Source organism: Phascolarctos cinereus, unplaced genomic scaffold (genome assembly GCF_003287225.1).
Source record: "Phascolarctos cinereus isolate Bilbo 61053 unplaced genomic scaffold, phaCin_HiC Scaffold_5;HRSCAF=322, whole genome shotgun sequence".
Taxonomy (NCBI): domain Eukaryota; kingdom Metazoa; phylum Chordata; class Mammalia; order Diprotodontia; family Phascolarctidae; genus Phascolarctos; species Phascolarctos cinereus.
The window spans coordinates 163,368,172-163,389,685 of NW_027555958.1; the positions used below are offsets into that span (position 1 = coordinate 163,368,172).

General features: G+C 39.2%; 1 protein-coding gene across 5 annotated transcripts in view; it reads left to right on the top strand.

Annotated features, from left to right (window-relative positions):
* Window positions 1-20,782: 20,782 nt before the first annotated feature.
* The window catches only part of USP45 (ubiquitin specific peptidase 45), an 88,760-nt gene continuing 88,028 nt past the window's right edge, over window positions 20,783-21,514 (top strand). For all 5 annotated transcript variants that reach the window (XR_013486972.1, XR_002326786.2, XM_020998301.2 and 2 more), the window contains exon 1: window positions 20,783-20,868. The gene's annotated coding sequence lies outside the window, so the exon portion shown is untranslated. The remainder of the gene's footprint in view (window positions 20,869-21,514) is intronic.

Here is a 21,514-nt window from a genome sequence, read left to right on the forward strand (position 1 = left end):
CAGTGTTATTTTATTTGTTATTTTATACTTGCATAAATCAATTGACAGGAACATTTCCATATGCAAAGAACAACAGGAAAGAGATTGTACATATGAAACTACAAATTCTCCATTGGATCATTTTTTTTGCATAGGGTTGTTGATAGTTCACTTTCTCCACTTGAACACTGCCTGTATCTATCCTTTGACCATTTATCAACTGGGGAATGGCTTTTGTTCTTATGTATTTGAATCAATTTTCTACATTTATATTAAGGCTATAACAACTTTACCAGAGAAGGTTTAACTGTTTCACTTCTAATTTTGTCTGTATTAATTTGATTTGTGCATAAACTTTTCCATTTTATTTATTCAAAACTGTCCATTTTGTTTCCTGTGATCTTTTCTAACTTCTATTTGGTCAAGAACTCTTTTTCCTGTCCATAGTTGTGAAAAGTATCTCTCTGCGCTTAAATTTGTATGACTCTTTATATCCAGCCATATGTATCCATTGGGAGTTTACTGTGTTGCATGATGTGAGATGTTCTAAACCTATTTTCTATCGGACTGCTTTCCAATTTTCCCGGCATTTTTTTAAATAATGAGTCCTTACCACCTATATTTAGGGTCCTTGGTTGTTTGGTTTTTTAACATTCTGCTGCTGTACCTCTTTTTGTAGTGGCAAAGAACTAGAAACTTAAGGGAGTGCCTGTCAACTGGGGAATAGTTAAACAAATAATGGTATATGGATGTAATAAAACACTATTGTGGTCTAAGAAATGATGAAGGGGACTGTTTCAGAGAAACTTGGGGAAACTTGCATGAATTGATGGGATGTGAAGTGACTATAACCAGGAAAACAACAGCTGCAATGCTTCCAATACGTATTATTCCAAGCAAACTTCAGGTTTCTGTCAAGGTAAAATGTCATATTTATTGCAATATCTTCTGGTACAGTAGTAGTTTGGGACTGGTCCACATTAGCCTCATTCCCTACTGCCATGGCTTCTACCCCTGAGGTCTAGTGTTCAGACTGGACCAACTTTCTGAAGGCTTTGCCAACCCGGAAGCCTGTGAGAAAACTGGCAGAGGCTGAGCAGCTACTCAAGGCCATGGATGCTGCCACTATTTATGTATTTCTTAACCATTTAACATATACAAAACTATGCTACCATTTTATAGAAAGGTCCCTATCTTTTTTTGTGTGTGTCGCTGATGAAGTTTCAATCATTTTGTCCTGACTCTATTTTCCCCATAAGCTGTGGGTTTTGTTGCCTGATTTTTGCATAGCACAGTGCTTTTCATTATAGGAGAACTGCCTATTTGTTAGAAAGTTTGTATTGATAGAAGGGTTTTGTCAGAGGTGGGAGGGAGGGAAAATAAATTTTTATTAATTGAAAAAAATTAAATAAAAACCATTGCTGCTATGTTCATTTGCTTCTGTATCTTGTGTACCTAATCTATTCTCCTGATCAACTTTTTTAAAAATTTTTTTAAGAAGGACCAAATAGTTTTGATAATTACTGCTTTGTAGTATAATTGGAAACCTGGTACCATAGGGCCAATTTCCTTCCCTCTTTTTTTTCTTTTTTTGATTATTTTCAAGGGTGTGCTGAAGCTAGTTCCAATAGGCTTGTGAGAGCCAAATGTTAAATATTCAGTATGAGCACATATGCCTCAGAAATCAGTAAAACTAGAAATCAGGGCTCGATTTGTTGTTTTCTTGATTGTCTAGCCTTACAAAAGTGATGGCAAAGCTATTAATAATGCACATTAAGCTCAAAACTGTATGTTAAGATTTTTTTTTTCAGAAAGCCAGCTGTCAAACATTTACCAGCATACCCCTGCTTATTTTCTCTCCCATTCCCCACCCAGTAGCAAATAAAAACAAATTTCTTATAACAGGTATGCATAGTCAAGCAAAACAAATTCCCTCAATAGCTGTATACAAAATTATATATTTCTTATTGTGTATCCTTAATCTATCACCTTCACTTCTCTGTAATAAATAGCATTATTGTGTTCCAGAATCATTAATGGTCATTGTACTGATCTAGTTCATACAGCTTTCAAAGTTATTTGTTTTTATAGTTTTGTTATTGTATAAATTGTTCTGGTTATGCTCATTCGATTCCCCATCAGTTTATAAAAGTCTTCATAATTGTTAGTTTTTATAATGATATTATAGTATAAATTGTTTTTGTTGTATTCACTTCACTCTGTATCAGTCCATTCTACATCTCTTTGAGATCATCTATTTTTTCATTTCTTATAGCACTATTAGTATTCCATCACATTCACATATCAAGGGGCAGCTAGGTGGTGCAGTGGGTAGAGCAACGGCCCTGGATTCAGGAGGACCTGAGTTCAAATCTGACCTCAGACACATAACACTTACTAGCTGTGTGACCCTGGGCAAGTCACTCAACCCCATTGCCTAGCAAAAACAAAACAAACAAAAAACATTCACATATCAATCAAGACTTATTTAGCCATTCCTCTTAGCCATAAAAAAACAACTCCAAACTTCTACTAACTAGAGAAATGCAAATTAAAGCAATTCTGGGATTCTCCCTCATACCTATCAGTGTAGCAAAGATGACAAAAAATGAAAATTACAGTGTTGGAGAGACTGTGGGAAAACTGGTATGTTGATGCACTATTGGTGCACCTGTGGATGGGTAAAATCATTCTGGAAAACAATGTGGAATGCTACATAAAAAGTAACTAAATAGAGGGTGTTCTTTGACCCACCATAGCTATACCACTGCTAGTTCTATATCCAAAAGGAATCCAAGAAAGAGGAAAAGTCTTTTATGTACAAAAATATTTATAGCCACTCTTTTTGTAATGGCAAAAAATTGAAAACTATTCATATGTGCATATATACACATACATACAAGGGTATCTAAAAGTCTTACTGCAGTTTTAAGTTTTAATAGCTTGAGAGCTTAAAATGGCACTAAAACTTTTGGGATACCCTGCATAACATATATACATTATGTATGTGTGTGTAAACATGTGTATGTGTAAGTATATATACACATATCTATTTTTTTTCTGCTTCTTGGGGAGGCAATTGGGGTTAAGTGACTTGCCTACGGTCACACAGCTAGTAAGTGTCAAGTATCTGAGGCTGGATTTGAACTCAGGTCCTCCTGACTCCAAGGCCAGAGCTCTATCCACTGTGCCACCTAGCTGTCCCTACACATATCTATTAAGTCTTTATGTCTGTTCTGTGTTTGCCTACTTGGTCTAGAAAAGAAACAAAAATTTCGTCAACACTTGGATTACCTTTATGATAAACCTGTCAGAAGCTTTTAATCTACAAGCTGGCACATCAACTGGTAGAAATGCTCACAAAATTTCCATTTTGTAAACTTACCCAGAATTAAGTTCTATGATGAAACCTGTGGTAGTCAATAACAGATAATAGGTCTTATAGATTAGGCCAGTGGTGTCAAATAGAAACACAGCCACTAATCTATACCGAATGATCCTCGTGGACCACATATTGACTTATTTTTAAAATGTAATGTTATCTGTGTTTTATTGTATTTTTTTAAAAAACATTGTTAAATATTTCCAATACATTTTAATCAGGTTCAGGTCAAGGGTCATGTGTTTGACACCTCTGGTCTAGTCCATGATAGTAACAGCAACTTACATTCGTGTGTACTTTAAGGTTTACAAAGCACATTCCTTACAACAATTCTCTAAAGTAGATAGGGTTTTCAAAATTGTATTATTATGTTTCAAAGTTTGTATTATTATACCTATATTTCAGATGAGGCAACTAAATTTCAGAAAAGTGAATCAATTTTACCAGGAGCACACAGTTAGAAATTGTCAGAGCCAGGATTCAAATCTATATGGACTCTAATCTTGAAGGACCATGTTCTTTCTATTTATACCATATCCCCTATTAAATTATCTCATATTTGTGTAGTGCTGAGAGATTTAAGAAATAAGCAAGGCTCCTGGAAGGATGACAAAAATAATTCGTCTTGGAAAATAGATTGCTATGAATTTAGGAGGAATGTTTGTTCCTTATCCCATAATAAGTAACTTTTATAAAGTTTACTATTTCTTTGCTTATCTTAAAATTCTTCCTAACCTAGTTCCCAAATTTGCTGAAGAATTGCTTTGTGAGTTGGTGTCAACAGAAACACGTTAAATAGCTTTTATTTAACTACATTTCCACAGCAATAATTTTTTAAATTAATATTTTTTTCCACAATTTCTGTATTGTATCATCAATCATGCATTTTATTTACTAGTTTTATGTCCAGTTAAACATTTAAAAAATTAAAGAATTTATTAATTACCTGGAGCTTGGCTGCACTCTGTAATTCATCTCAGTTTGCTTTAACTTTGCTCTCAGCTTTCATCACATGCTTTGGGATCTTTTATTTTCAAATGATATCACTCAGCTCCATCCATGGGTTATGCACTTACTCCTGGGTAAAATGTATACAAATAATAGTAACACTAGTTACCTACAATTCAGGCTTAGAGCTCCAGTTTCTAATATTTTGATTCTGAAAATGAGATGAAATCCAAAGACTAATTTTATTGCAAGATTGGTTAAAGAATGTAAAATACTCACTTGCTTTGATTGAGGAAATTTAGCCCCGCAAAAAAAGGGAGGGGCGGGGCTAAATTAATGAAAGAATTAAAAAACCAAAACCAAAACCACATCTCTATCACATTAATCTCATAAGAAATTAACAAAACATTTTCTAATCAGTAACTACTGAATTGTAAATGCTTTTCTAATTATGTTAGTATTATGGAGTTGTTTAACTGAAGGAGAAAAACTAACACCTCCCAGTCTCTGATCCTCACCCTCCTGTGGTTTGGACAAAGATCTCTCAGCTTCTTCCCAGAGAGATACCCATAGGAGTGACTCCCTTAGTCAACACTTCCATGCTGACCCTGGGTCGGGGATGGGATGTTTTCCTTGAACCTGCCTTAAAACAACAAAAGGAAAGGAGTTGTCCTAGTCCATAGCTCCGAGAGAACCGATGCCGATGGTCTACGTAGCTCTAAGGGAATGGATGCCAATTCTTTAACCTCCACCCACCAGATTACTACGACCCAATTTTGTACCTGGGTTCCATTTTGGTCCAGATTATTTTAATCTTTTCTCTGCTTTGGGTGAGTTATATTATCTATCAATCAAAATCTCTGGCTCGTCTTGAGTCTCCAGTTGGTAACTCCAGCAATTGGAAAGAGAATCTCCTTCTCCCTCTTTTTGTTGCAGGGTAACTTTAGCCTCCATCTCCACCATTTGTTTTTTTTAATCCTACCCTGCTCCCATGAACACACACAAGCATACACACATAGACACAGCCTTAGAGAAACTGGTTTGTTTTTTAGAACACATAGCCAAGACTGACTTTTTTTTTTAAGAGAAAAGGAATGGGGTTTAAGTTCAGTGAGAGTGCTTAATTGAAGACACAGAAAAGCAAATAGAAGCAGCCATCATTATCCCTTGGCTTCTGGTGATCTCTCATTGCTTAGCTATAGTCTTTTCCCTTTGTAACATAGTAGCTTTGACTCCTATTGCCTAAAAGCCAGGCTTGTTATATTTCATCCCTCCTCCCAGGATTCTCTGGTACCCCCACCAATTGTGTCTCCCTAATTTTAGATGTCTAAGCATCCCAATTCCATTTAGCCATTTAACAGATTTGCTTTTATAAAGGAATATTTTCATTAGCAAAATACAAACATATTCCCCCCTATTTCTTACATATTCCATGCTCCTGTAATTTTCTCCTTTTATTTCACTCAAACACCAAGTGTATGGAGGAGGGACACAATGATCTCCACAATATAGGCGGTAAGGCAAAACTTAGAGTGTCTTGGTCTCCCTTCACTTCTCACTTTCTGCCACCTGCACCAGGGGATTTGCTGAAGCTGCTCAGGCAATGATTTCTTTTTCTAGTTTCAGAGTGATCAGGATTCTATTGAGATCCCTGGGTTAAAGGATCCAAGGTATAGTTGGGCTGCTGAGGTTATTGCAGTTGTGGCCACAGATGGTGCTCTCTGTTTTGTCCCCATCCACAAAAAAACCCCTTACTTGTTACTTCCATCCCAGATAACTATAATCCTAGATCACTTCTGTCCCTTTCGGATAAGCTCCTTAAAAAGACCATCTCCAGTGGTGCCTCCTCTTTCTCTCTTCTCACTCTCTTACTATCCAGTTTCCAACTTATTCCACCAAAACTGCTCTCTCCAAAGTTATTAAAAATCTCTTAATTGCCAAATCCAATGGCCTTTTCTTAGCTCTTGTTCTTCTCTCTTAATTTATCTCTTTAACACTGTTAATCACTCACTTTTCTCTTTTCTCTAGATTTCCTTTCTCCTGGTTCTACTCCTACTCACTTGACTGCTTCTTCTGTGTCTCCTTTGATGGATCCTCATCCAGATCATGCCTTCTAACTATAGGTGCCTCACAGGGTTCTGTCCAGGGCCCTCTTCTCTTCACCCTCTATATTACTTCACTTAATGATGTCATCAGTTCCCATGGATTTAATTATCATCTCTATGCTGATGACTTTTCAAATCTACCTATCCTGTCCTAACCTTTGCTGACCTCCAATTTTACATCAACTGCCTTTCTGATATCTTGAACTGGATGTCCAACAGACATCTTAAATTCAATATGTCCGAAACAGAACTTATCTTTCTCCCTAAAACCTCCCCCCTTTTCCTTTCCCTGTTACTGTCATGGGCAACAACACCTTCCCAGGGATAGGGAACCTGTAGCCTCAAGGCCACATATGACTCTCTATGTCCTCAAGTGGGGCCCTTTGACTGAACTCAAACTTCACAGAACAAATCCCCTTAATAAAAGGATTTGTTCTGTAAAACTTGGACTCAGTCAAAAGGCTACACTCAAGAACCTAGGACACATGTGGCCTTGAAGCTGCAGGTTCCCCACCCCTGTCAGGCTTGTAACCTGTAATCCTTGACTCTTCACTAACTCTCACCTTCAATATCCAATCTGTTGGCAAGGCTTGTTGATTTCACCTTTGCAATAGCTTTCAAATATGTCCCCTTCCGGTACAGGGCCTCATCACCTCCCACCTGGACTACCGCAACAAGCCTGCTGCTAGGTCTGTCTGCATAAAGTCTCTTCCTACTCCAAACTATCCTCATTTCAGTCACCAAAGTGATTTTCCTAAAGTGTAGGTCTGACCAAATCACCTCCACCCCCACCCCACTTTAATAAATTCCTGTGGCCTCTTTTTTCTCCAGGATCAAGTATAAAATGCTGTGGCATTCAAAGCTCTTTATAACCTAGTCTTCTCCTACTTTTCCAATTTTCTTACAGTTTACTCCTCACCAAGTACTCTTTGATCCAGTGGCATTGGCCCACTTGCCTTTCATGAACAAGGCACTCTATCTCTCTTTGCTTCGGGCATTTTCTATGGCCCCATGCCTGGAATGCTTTCCCTCTCCATCTCTGCCTACTAGCTCCCTTGATTTTCTTCCCAAATAGAAGTCACAAATACAATCTCATCTTCTATAGCCTTTCCCAACCCCTCTAAATTCTAGTACCTGCCCTTTTTTAATTACTTCCTATTTATAATACATATAGCTCGTTTGTACATATTTGTTTTCTTGTTGTCTCCTCCATTAGGTTGTGAGCTCCTTGATGCACAGGGATTGTCTTTTGCTTCTTTTTCTTTCTCCAGAGCTTAGCACGGTGCCTGGCACATAACAGGTACTTAATAAATGTTTATTGAATAACTGATTTCTTTTCTTCAATCCCACAAATAGCCAGTTTGTCCTCTTTATACCAAGTGAGTCCTTTGCTATAATAGCTGTACTTCTGACTCTCTATCAAAGTCTTTGCTTTCTGATGCACCTTCTCTGCACCCAGACATATAATTCCCTGGGAAATTGACTCCTGGGAATTTCTTCATGAGCAATGTTCTCTAGGTCCTAAACATCATGAAAATGAAGTCCTAGGGACTTCTCATTAGTCATACAAACTATAACACCAACAGAAAATAATTCAGAACTAGAATTCCTGTAAGAAGTTGAACTTGTTAAGAAAAACACAACTATTTTCAATAAAGTATTCAAAACAACATGCTATTAACTACATAGATACCTCTTTGCAAAACAACTCAAATATAGTGATTCAGGTTGGAGTGAAGTCAATAAATATTCTATAGAAGGTTAAAAATCTAACAGAAGAATTCATAAAATGTACTACTCTAATCCTTAAACCTATCACAGTCCTCTGCAGTTGTGAAATTCTCAGACTCTCATTTAATATTGGGTGATCTGGGGCTCATGGAGAGTTCTTCAATGCATCAAAGTCTAGAAAAGGATTTAGGAGAAAGTTCCTACAAATTTTAGAGTCAACAGGACATCAAGACAATGTAGCTTAACTGCAGAAGTTTATTTTATTTATTTACTTATTTATTTATTTGTTTGTTTGTTTTTAGGCAATTGGGGTTAAGTGACTTACGCAGGGTCACACAGCTAGTAAGTGTCAAGTGTTTAGTCTGAGGCTGGGTTTGAACTCAGGTCCTCCTGACTTCAGGGCCGGTGCTCTATCCACTGCGCCACCTAGCTGCCCCCAGAAGTTTATTTTTAAAGACATTGGATGGAGTGTTTAAGATTTACTGGAAGTATCCATGAACATTTAAATAGCTGATAAAATTCATAACTGATAGATGAATGTATGCATCACAGTCTTATTTAAACCTGGCAAAAAAACCCCACAAAAAACAATCTCAAAGTAACAGCTGACACATAGCATTCTATAGATGTTTTAGAGCTAACAACTATTTGATTTTATTGACCTTTTTTTTAATCCTAATCTTTCTTGACCTCTCTGTAGCATCTGTCAGTATTGATCACCTTCTTCTAGATACTCTCTCCTCTCTAAGTTTTTGTAACTCTGCTCTCTTAATTCTCCTGTTATCTGTCCAATCACTCTTTCTTTCTTTTTTCTTTTCTTTTCTTTTTCCAATCACCCTTTCTTGATCTCCTTTGTTGATTCTTCATTCTGTTACACCCTTTAACCCAAGGCTCTGCCCTGGGCCCCCATTTCCTTTTTACTCAATACTACTTATTTGATGAACTCATCAGCTCCCATTGGTTCAATTATCATGGCTATGCAGATGATTCCTGGATTTATAGATAGCCCTAGTGACTTAGGCCTAGTCTCTTTGCTGAGCTACAGTCACACATCTCCAACTATTTCTTGGACATCTCAACCTGTCTTGCAGGCATCTCAAACTTGACATGTCCAAAACAAAACCTATTATCTTTCCCTCCAAACATTCCACCTTTCTAAACTTCCTTGTTGCTGTTAAGGGCACCACTCCCCTCACGGTCAACCCAAGCCCAAAACCTCAGTGTCAATCTCAAGTGCTCCCTCTCACTTGGTCTACATTGCCAAAATTTACCCTTTATAACATCTCTTGTATATCTCCCCTTCTTTTCAGTCATACAGGCACAGCCTTAGTTTAGGCGCTCATAATGTCAAACCTAAACTACTGCAATAGCCTTCAGACTGCTCTCTCTCTCTCTCTCCTCTCTCTCTCTCTCTCTCTCTCTCTCGCTCTCTCTCTCTCTCTCTCTCTCTCTCTCTCTCTCTTCTCGCTCTCTCTCTCTCTCTCTTGTTTCTCTCCACTCAAATACATCCTCCACTCATGTGCCAAGGTGATTTTTCTAAAGAGTAGGTTTGACTATGTCTGCCTCTTGCTCAACGAGCGTTGGTCATTCCCTATTACCAGCAGGATCAAATATGAACTCTTCTGTTCAGTGCTTAAAACTCTTTATAACCTGGCCCCTTCCTAATCTTTCTAGCCTTCCACTATACTCGCCTGCATGCACTCTATGTTCCAGTTACAGTAGCCTATTTGCAATTGTGTGAAAGTGGCATTCCATCTCCTCAACTTTACCTTTAGTTTTCCTGACTTCTTTAAGACTCAGGTCCAATCCCACTTTCTATAGAAGGACCTTCCTTATTTCTGCCCCATCTCTCTCGAGCTACTAATGCTTCCCCTTTTCATATTACCTTTATATATTCTGTATATGTCTCATATGTACTTGGATGTTTACATATTGTCTCTCCTACTAGAACGTGTTCTATGTGAAGGCAGGGATTATTATTTTTTTCTTTGTATCTCCAGGGCTTAGCTTAGTGCCTGGACATATTAAGTACTTAACAAATACTGTTAACTAACTGACTGAATTGCTGTTATGTTTCCTATAATGTCTGGTATCTGTAGTTCTACCTCTTTTTATGTGTATAAGGGTATGGTTTTACTTCTTAGAATTGTGTAACTACAAGTGCTAACTTGTAGCGTCTATGCTGAGGAATATGAATGAATCAGTATTTCACACTGATATAGATATAGATATATACTATGTATATTATATATAATATAGTCTCTCTATATACTGTGGAAGTACTCCTGAGGTTAATATGTCTGTCTTCTGTGAGACCAGGAATACTGGACAGAGCAAGTCTGTTTGCTGAAAGAAACCAATCTGGAACCTGCAGTGAGCTCATTCCCATATGCCTTTGCTGGCTGGTGTTTGATGACTAACCTTGCTGAGCTGTACCTGTCTCTGCCCCCCAAACTGGCCCAAACCAGCCTTGTGGTCAACTGTTCCTGCAAAACACCCTGCTTCTACAACTACTTGTTCCTGAGAAGATTGTCCATTCTTTTTTCCAACCCCTCCCTGAACCTCCCCTTTGTGGTTTTCAAGCATAAATCTCCTCTGCCTCTCCTGGGCTGTAGGCTCTTTTGTGCCTTGTACGGGGGGCCTCAGCACTAGTTTCTGATTCCTCCTAATAAAACTTTTCTGCTTTCAGTGCAGCTTGGACTCTGCAATTTGAGAGGTGGGCTTTACCTGGTTGACAATACATATATGTCGTAGGAGTTGGAGTATGCATGGAATGGGCCTATAAGTGCTATCTCCAGTAGCATGCACTAGCACTCCATTGGAAACTCACAAGGCAGCCTCCAAAACTGGACACATCCATCTCAATATTCCTGTGTGGTCATCTATATTTAAATATTTTTTGTGAGGCAATTGGGGTTAAGTGACTTGCCCAGAGTCTCACAGCTAGTGAGTGTTATGTGCCTGAGGCCAGATTTGAACTCAGGTCCTCCTGACTTCAGGGCCACTGCTCTATCCACCACATAGCTGCCCCGGTCATCTATATTTAGGAAAGAAATACAAAGCAGAAGAGATAGTTTGTCAAGATCCAATCTCAAGCTCACCTGAGCAAGATGTGCTTTAGCTGCTATGTATTCAGGACCTTCATAGCCCCTCCTCCAGGCAGGACAAGAAGAAAAGAGAGTGGTAGATGGTTAGTTATTTAAAACGCCACTAAGCCATTTGCTCTTACTGCTCAGTAGCCAGTAAGGGGATTGCTTCATCATCTCAAAGCACAGAACCCTTCAGCATTGCACATATACACCAATCCCTGCTGCCTCTCTCTGTTATATGTATATATCCCACTAACACACTATTGGTAATGCTGTGAATTGGTCAGCCATTCTGGGAAGCAATTTGGAACTGTTTCGAAAGTCATTAAACTATGCATACATGCCCTCTGATCTAGTGACAATATTATTAGGCCTACACTCCTGAAGAAATAAAAGAAAATTAAAAGGACTCATATGAACAAAACATGGGAGTAGCACTTTTTGGAGTGGCAAAGAATTTGAAACAAACTGAAAATGGCTGAACAAATTATGGTAAATTAATGTAATAGAATACAATATATTATAATGATAGGAATTACTATTTTGCTATTATGTTAATAATCAATTATTAAATTTGGATTCAGACCTTTTTTTTATTTCCTCATTTGGGGCCCGGTCCCTACAGGTCAGTCAGGTCTCTGAAGAACATGGCTGATTGATGAGATTACTCTTAACCCCTAGGTAACATGCTCTTCAGTCTTGGACTGGACCCTACCCATCCAGGATGGGGTGAGATGATAGTATAAACAGAAAGTAGTCTGGGTGCCTTCTTGCCCCAAGGAGAACAGTCCAGTCCTTGTAATCTTCCATTAGGGTGACCCAGCTCATGAAGGAGAACACCAACCACAGAGTGGTTTGGGTGGAAATGGATTCCCCTGTCCAGATTGCTGGAAGTGGCTGAGTCTCATGATCAAACCAAGTTCTCAGCAGAAGCTGAAGATACCTAGCCCACAACCTCATTAAATATCCACCAATTAGGATTGATTTTCACTTGTTAGGGGCATTCTCTTTTACAAAGGTATTTCTAGCATTTAGTGTCTCTACTGGGAGTCTTTTGTTAGGCACTGATCATCAATTTATTAATTATTAGCTAGCCTAATTAATAAATTATTAATTACCCAGAAAATCTGTCTCTTGGGTTTTTTATTCATCACAGTAAGAAATGATGAGGAATATAATTTCAGAGACACCTGGAAACACTTGTAGAACTGATGAAAAGTGAAGTGAGTAGAATCAGAAAAACTCATACACTTACAATAATATTGTAAAGACAAACTCTGAAAGATATAAGAATTCCAATTGATGTAAAGACCAACCAGAATTCCAGAGGACTGATGATAAAGCAAGTTACCCACCTCCTGACAGAGAGGTGATGGAATCAAGATGCAGAATAAGTCAAACTTTTTAAATTGGGAAACAGTCTCTTAAAAAAAAAGAAATTGAAGGAGAAGTCCTTAGCAAAGGTGAGGGTAGTACATGACATGAGAGTAAAGAAGAAATGAGAGTAGTGGCTGGGTTATCTTGAAAGGCTTTTTGGAAGAGGTGGGTCTTGAACTGGATTTTTTAAAAATTTTATTAATTTATTTTGATTTATCAACAATCACTTCCATATGCTTTTGAGTTGAAAATTTTTCTCCCCCTTCCTCCCCCCCCACCCTCCCCAAGATGGTGCACAATCTGATATAGGCTTTACATTTACATACCCATTAAACATATTTTCACATTAGTGAAGTAGAAAGATGAAACAAAACTCAACAGAAGGTAAAAATAAGTGATAGTAATTCGACTTCCATAGTTCTTTCTTTGGATGTGGACAGCATTTTCCATCCTGAGGCCTCTGCAGATGTCTTAGATCCTTGTAATGCTAAGAAGGGCTCAGTTTAACAATCTTAGTCATTGCATAACGTGGCTGTTATTGTGTACAAAGTCCTCTTGGTTCTGCTCACTTCACTCAGCATCAAACCATATAAGTCTTCCCAGGTTTTTCTGAAGTCAGCCTGTTCATCATTTCTTATAGCACAATAGTATTCCATTACATTCATATACCACAACTTGCTCAGCCATTCCCCAGTTGATGGGCATCCTCTCAATGTCCAATTCTTTGCCAAAAAGAGCTGCTATGAATATTTTTGTACATGTGGGTCCTTTTCCCATTTGTTTGATCTCTTTGGGATATAGCCCTAGAACTGCTATTGCTGGATCAAAGGGTATGCACATTTTTGTAGCCCTTTGGGCATAGCTGAACTGGACTTTTGAAGGCAGTGTAGGACTTATATAAACAGAGCAGAAAAAGAAGGGCATTCTAATATCCTAATTTAATTTATAGTGTATTATTGGTGGCTTATAATTTGACCAAGGTATCAGAATTTAGAGTAGAAAAAGAAAGCAGGCAATTTTAAACTCTTGTTTCAACTTTGAGGGGCAAGAAGAGAAAGATTTAGATAAAGAAAAATTTTCTTATCTATAAATGCTATCTAAAAGTCAAATGTAGGGGCAGCCAGGCAGCGCAGTGGATAGAGCACCAGCCCTGGAATCAGGAGGTCCTGAATTCAAATCCGACTTCAGACACATAACACTTACTAGCTGTGTGACTCTGAGCAAGTCACTTAATCCTGTGTGCTACAGTTACCCAAAAATAACACTCAGAGATTTTTTTAGGTATAAAGTGAAAGATTTATTATGTTCTTGCGAGAAGCGGGCGTCTGCTTTGTCCAGCAGTCCAAGTGAAGCGAGGTGGGGGTGAGGCACAAAGGTCAGAACAAAGGTTATATAGTCCTATGGCATAGACACCCACCCACCACTGGCTGTAAATTCCCATTGGACAGGAATTTCAGCCTTACAATCTAAAACGCGAAAATCTACCCCACAAACAAGGAATCTCATTACAATACTACCAATCCTAGCTATTTTATCCTTATTTAGCATTACCCATTACCTAATACTAATGTAACAGTACAGATCACGTGTTTTTCTAGGAACTTGAAACTTGGGCCTATTCAGGCCAGCATAAGCAACCTTGAGTTTGTAACAGTCTACAAAACTGTTACACTCAGTCCATCTGAGAGATCTCACACTGTTTACATTGTCTCACTCAGTCCCTCCACTTTTATCTTACTGAGATCTCTTCAAAATTTTGTAACATCATCTCACACACTTTATCTAACTCTCCTTCATTCCTATCAGGATCCTCTTTGTCCTGATGCTGCAATAGGTACCCAACCCTGTCCCTGCAAAAGCAACATTCTAGTATTATCGAGGCAGTAGTAATCATTTTAGCAATGCTATCTTTTACTTATTTAGTAACTAATTGAATTATACAAGGTATGCATATAGGAAGTAAAATAATCCCACTAAAAGCTATTAGCACAAACCACAGGAGTTGTTTCCAACTACCCCCAAACCAGGACCACCAAGTGGTGTTAAAGGGAGTTGACCATGTTTGAACCGGGACATGGGCCAATTTTCTAATTTCTTTGTTAATATTTTTGACTGCCTGTCCTACATCATCTAGTTTTATACAACATGTTGACAAATTCATTTCCCACATACACCTCCTTCTTCAGCTAACAAATAATCCAATACTAGTCTATGTTGCAGAATAGCCTCCTGGCTCTGCTCGGCATAAGTTGCAAGTAAATCAGTAGTTTTGGTAGTCTGATTAGTTATAATTTCTACAACAGCCTGTAACCTAATTAATCTATTTAATAAATAAATCGGGGTCCTGTATCCCCAACTTCCATCTTGTGCCCAGGTTGCTGGTCCATTCTTTTATTATCCTTTCCGGGGGCCAACCATCCCCCCAACCGTTAGCATTTCCTGTAGATGCTATTGATGAATCATTGACCTCCGATCTCTTTCAAGGTCATCATATAGTTGTATCCCTAACTGCTTCCCTTCTTGTCCTGGTAAGAAAAAGAATTTAGGTCTCACTAATCCAATATAACAATTTCCAGTCCAATCTGTTGGAAGGTGTGTATAAGCAGTTAAACCACATATCCAATAATGGCCTTTTAAAGCTGGTTGTTTTTTACTGAAAATTCGACTCACATTTCCTCTTGATGGATAATATTGAATATCCCTGTCTCCCAATGGTCCCCTCTTTATAAATACATTTCCATAGCTGTTTATTTTTTCCCAATTACAATCTTCTGCCCCTGATCTGAATTAGTACGATCCTCCTTGCTCCAAAATTTCCTAAAATATCCAGACCATGTTTGATTTCTCCATGCCCAATCATAATAAGGAAGCCTCAGTTTCCCATTAATACTATTTTCATCTTTATATAGATTTAGTTGCTCTAAGTCACCAATTTCCTGAGAAAGATTACAGCTTAAACAAGGATTCCCTCCTGCCAATACATATCTGCAGGTTGTGTGGTAATGAGTACCAATAAGGTACCTTGCACTCTTACATGATATCCATGTTCCATTAGTGCATTTAATATGAGTGGCATTCCATTTACTTTGATATAGGGAACAGTCAACTTCAAAGTAACCAATCTGGCAGGAATAAGTACACCCACATGTACTCATCCCCAATTGCTTTCCCCTACCCTTTTTGCATAAGTTGTATAAATTGATTCTCTTGTGGAAACAGTACAGGGATAGGTACAGCAGTAACAGTCACTTATAAGAAATCAAAGAAGTTTAAGGATCATGATAAGGGCCCGTAGGAGGCAGTCTCCTTCGTAGATATAGTTTGAGGTCCTCTCATTTTTCAGCAGTCCATTCAGATGAAGGAGGCACCACTGGTCCTTTTACTCTGGTGTGATGGGTCCAACCCTGCTCCTGGGTACGAACTGCAGTATCAGACATTAAAAGTATCTGAAAGGGCCCATCCCAATTCGGGGTTAATTTTTCATCTTTCCAAGATTGAACATATACCCAATCACCTACTTGTAGTTTATCAACAGGAAACCCTAGAGGGGGAGTTTGAGCAATTAGTCCCTTTAAAATTCAAAGAGTCTTTTCCTATACAGCTGTCTGGCAGGGGATATCGTCAATGAAGTCCTCTGGTCCTTAGTGTTTGTTCCAGCCATCTCCAGCACAGCATCTCAGCATCTTGTCTTCTTGTAGGAACCAGCTTTCTGTCCATTCTCCTGCAAAAGTCACCTTAGCACAATTTTAAATTACCATTTCTAATCCTTATAATCCTGATCATTTTACAAACTCAAAATTGGAACCATGGTCAATTGTCATGTTTAAGAAATTCACCTCAGAACCCAGTGTCTTATACTTTACATTAATCCATTATTAATTTCCTCACCAGGAGGATGAGATTTCACTAAGGGGTTAATAACAGGCTCTAGTACATGCATAAATATATTAAATAATCAATTTTAACACAGTATATATATATAATATATATATAAAATCTTAAATGTATTAAATAATCAATTTTAACACAGTACATATATATATAAATCTTAAATATATTAAATAATCAATTTTAACACAGTATATATATAATCTTAAACTTTTAGTCATGCCATGTTTCTTTGATGGCATTTACAAAATAAACCTAATTGTCTCCATACCATTACCAAGAATTAAAGGACCCTAACTCATATAGGAACACACAGGAAAACTAGTCCCAGTTCTATAGTAATCTAAGATGTTCCATAATCAATTACTTTCACAACTTTGTTACTGTACTTACAAAATCTTCTGATTATAGAAACTTACTACAGAAGGAAAAAGAACAGGGACATGTGACGTATCGAATATAACAAGATAAAATATCCTTAACTTTGTTTAAATTCAGATCGAGTCGCAGTTCTCCAATCACGCAGTATCTGTTTCTCCTCATCACCAGACTCAGGAATAGTCAGGTGGGAAACATTCCTTTCCAAAGGAACACAATGGGAAAACTGAGCCAGCAGGATCCCATCCTAGATTGAGGCTAAGATTGTCCCCTTGGCTTTTTCCCAAATGAGTCACATTTACCTCCACCTGTTACCAGTACAGAATCACATTCACTGGCATCTCTCTCTGAGATACTGATTTTAATGCAGACAACTATATCCAAATTCAAACACAAAACAAAATTAGTTATAGTCCCAAGAGCCTTTTACTTCAAACAGCAAGTCTCACTAATCACAGCTTAAAGCCAGATACAGTTAATTTTGCTCTCATAGAGTTGCAATAAGCAATAAAAATTTACCAGGACTCACATACATAGGAGATTTCACTTAAGTCTTTCCTTTTCAAATTTAAACTTGTCCTGGTGTAAAAGCCAATCATTAAAAAATAATTTCTATACACTTGCAAATTCTCAGCAAGCTAAGTTCATTGTCTAGGAACTGCATAATCCTAACAAGTTCTTTTCTCATGGTTTCCAGACACCTTGGCAAGTTTACAAAATAATGAGAATTGTGGGGGCCTTCAGAGAGGGCTGATACTGGTGCCCTTGAATGGGCAGAACCAACCCAATAAGGCTCTACACTATCTCCTTCTTTCCACATACAGTAATTAATTAACCCTTTTAGGTTTTAGCATGAAAATAGTAACCCCAAATAGTTAACAATCTCACAAATTTCATAAATGATAGCAAAACAATTTTAACTAAAAATTCCCTTTAAAATAAAAACAAAATTTGGAAATTTTATACTTTCTTAAATTACAATATTTAAAAGGAAATGTTACAAAACAAGATCATATAGAATGCCCCAATAGCCAAATACATTCCTTTTTCTCTTTTCTCTGATTCCACAATTAATTTAACATACTACTACACAGCTTTCTTTTTGAATTTCTGAAGGGAGATATTGAATAGGGCTCCCCCTCCCTCTCTCTCTTACCAAATGGCTTTTACAACTTTAGTATGCATTCTAAACAATTCACTTGTCTCACACAATTTTCCACTATATTTTTTTTAGATTCTTTCAATTTACTTTAATAACATTCAAATTATGAAAAGCCACTTGACATAACAATACCAAAGTTTAACAGTTTGCAGATTCTTACATTTTCCCAATTTATCTTAATACCAAACAATGTAATAAATTATGAACATCACATTTCATTCAGCACAGCCTCTGGCTGCCCATAAATTACCTTGTGTTCCTGTTCTGGTACACAAAAACTTTTCTCTTTTATATAAGGCAGGGAATGGTTAAAGACTTATTTTAGCCTGCCTCCCTTTGATCTGAGCACTTTCCTTTCCTCCTTATCTCTCTCTCTTCCATCCACCTTAGGAAAAGAATATTTTCCAACAACTCTTCAAGAGTTTCCAAACCTTTTTACTTTCCAAATCTCTATTCCCACTGTGCAAATAAATTATACCTTCCTTAAGCTTCCTACACATACTCCTCTCTCCTACATGTTTAAACCTTCTTGTCTTCCTTCTACCTAATTATCCCTCTGATGGACTTTGATTAAAGTCCCTTTAAAACTGCACATACCTTATTTCTTTCTAATTCTGACCTGACACTTTGAGGATCCTCCTCAACTTGCTTTTTACCAATCACATAACCTAAATAATACAGTATTATTATTATTATTATTATTCTTGGGAAGCCGAAAGTGAAGGCCCCTGAGGGGGTATTGCATTGGGGAGTGGAAGAGCTGACAATGGACCCCACCCCTCCTGAGACACTACATCCCCTCCCCTTATTATCCTCTTTCTTCTTAGACTTATTTTCACACAAAAATATCCTGCTCCCTGGAAGCCATAAACCAGCATATGTCATTTCCTCGGGGTCCACAGGATCCTTTTCATTCACAAATAAATTTAATTTCTGGCACACCCAGTCTTTGACCGAACCATAATAGGGCCAAATCGTGCCACCTCCAATATCCTTATTACCCCAAACAAAACAACAGTATCTAATCATTTTTCTTTTTTTATCTTTCCCTTTATATTTTGGCAACTCATTCCAATTATTTAACTTATTTCCCAAGGCACTATTTGACGGTATACTTTTAATTTCAATCGCTGCGGAGGGCAGCTTGGACTGAGCCTGCCCATTTCAATATTGATGGAACCCCTGGTTCCTACGTCCAATCACAGGGGAGTCGCCTCCACCTCTCAGTCACCCAAGAGCCTTCCTATCCTGGGCACCCCTTCCAGGGTGCTTACCTTGGGCCATGTGCACACAAGTTACCTGACTGCTCTGTCCACACCGATGGTCGGGATTTGCCACGGAGTCCTCTCCTTTTATTTTCACTATACACCTAGTCTCTCTGCTTCCGGTCACTTCACCTGGTGGAAGGGTAAGAAATCCCAAGCTGCATGGGCTGCCTAAAATAGAGGCAGGGCGCCCCGCCCCAAGAGGCCCAGGACTCTGTCCTTCCACCTGGTCATGTTTTCCCGGCCAACGCACCAAATATTGTGTGCTACAGTTACCCAGAAATAACACTCAGAGATTTTCTTGGTATAAAGTGAAAGATTTATTACGTTCTCTCGAGAACCGGGCATCTGCTTCCTCCAGCAGTCCCAGCCAAGGGAGGCCAGGCACAAAGGTCAGAACAAAGGTTATATAGTCCTATGGCATAGACACCCACCCACCACTGGCTGTAAATTCCCATTGGACAGGAATTTCAGCCTTACAATCTAAAACGCGAAAATCTACCCCACAAACAAGGAATCTCATTACAATACTACCAATCCTAGCTATTTTATCCTTATTTAGCATTACCCATTACCTAATACTAATGTAACAGTACAGATCATGTGTTTTTCTAGGAACTTGAAACTTGGGCCTATTCAGGCTAGCGTAACCAACCCTGAGTTTGTAACAGTCTACAAAACTGTTACACTCAGTTCATCCGAGAGATCTCACACTGTTTACATTGTCTCAATCCCAATTGCCTTGCCAAAATAAAAAATAAAAAAAAGTTGAATGTGATGCTTCGGGAAGTTCTGAGATGCCCATCATTGAAGGGTTTTCGATCAAGGCTGACTTGTATATATTCAAAATTAAATTCAAGTCATTGAAATGCCAAGTATACGGTTGCAGGATTCTCGTAGTATCAATTGGACTCTTAGAACCTCTAGTTTCCTTCAAAACTCAGCTCAAGCCTCACCTTCCACATGAAGCCTTTCATGATCTCTCTGCTGGTAGTGCCTTTCCTTCAAGTTATCTTGTATTTATTGTGTATGTATATATACACGTTCCACCCTCCCTCTCTCCTCTTCCTCCTGCTCCTCAAGTGTGTTCCAAGTAGGGGGAGCAACAATAGCTTGGACAAAGGCACGGAGGCTGGAGATGGAATGCCAAATTCCGGGAACAGCCTAGTCCAGTTTTGTTGGACTATAGAGAGCGTGAAGTGGAGTAGTGGAAAAAGGGGCCCCCAGAGAGGTAGGCCAGAGCCAGATTGTGAACTGAACAGCTCCATCCACCACGAAGATTAAAGCGATTCTGTAAAGGTTCCGTTCTCTGGGGCTGAACATACCCTTCCCTCCTCGGCTTCCGTTGGGTCCCCAAGAGCCCAGAGAGATTCGCCCTTAGGAGTGGCTGGGGCAGGGGCGGGGCAAGCCGTATCTCCTCCCCCTCTCCATTATGCCCCACCCCCCGGCCAATCCAAACCCGGCATGGCGACGCCGACGTCGTCCCGGTCTCGTGTTCCGAGGGAGCAGTGGCGGCCGCGGCGGTTTGAAGGGCTCTGAGCTGCAGCGGGCACGGCCAGCTCTGGTAAGTTCGTTACGCGGTCACTGAGTGTCCAGGCCTCGGACCCCGACCCTTTCCCGGTCTCAAGTTGGCCTCCTTTGGGGCTGGTGCATGGGGCCGGGAGAAAGAAACAGGGCATGGCGGGCTAGCCGGGGAGAGAGGGCCCCGGGCCCAGCCGCTGCCTACCCGCCTCCGACTGCTACGGGGTCACGGTCCAACGACGTCGGCGCGGCCACCGGACGAGGCGGGACCGCGCCGCCCACGGGGATGGGAGACGAGGCCTCTTGACAGCCCGGCTGCCGGTTTGCCTAGGAAGAGGCCGCGGGCCGTTGAACTCTACCCTCCGCGGGGGCCGTCCTGCCAAGGGTCAGGGGCGGGCGGCCGGAACTGCCAGAGTTGGAGGCTTCCCTTGTCTTCCTACATAATGTATAGAGCAAGGATTCCTTATTCTGGGGTCCTAAGAGGCGTCCATGGAAAGATTTCAAGGACTCTTTGAGCTTTTAGTGGAAAATATATTTATATATATACCAGTGTCTAATTGAAATGTAGTTTTTCCTTCTACGAACGAAAACTACAAAACTACGGTAGTATCAAGACTACGTCAGAATGTCAAAGGGATGCATGACATAAAAATATTAACCCCCTTGTCACAGTGGAAGACCCATATTAC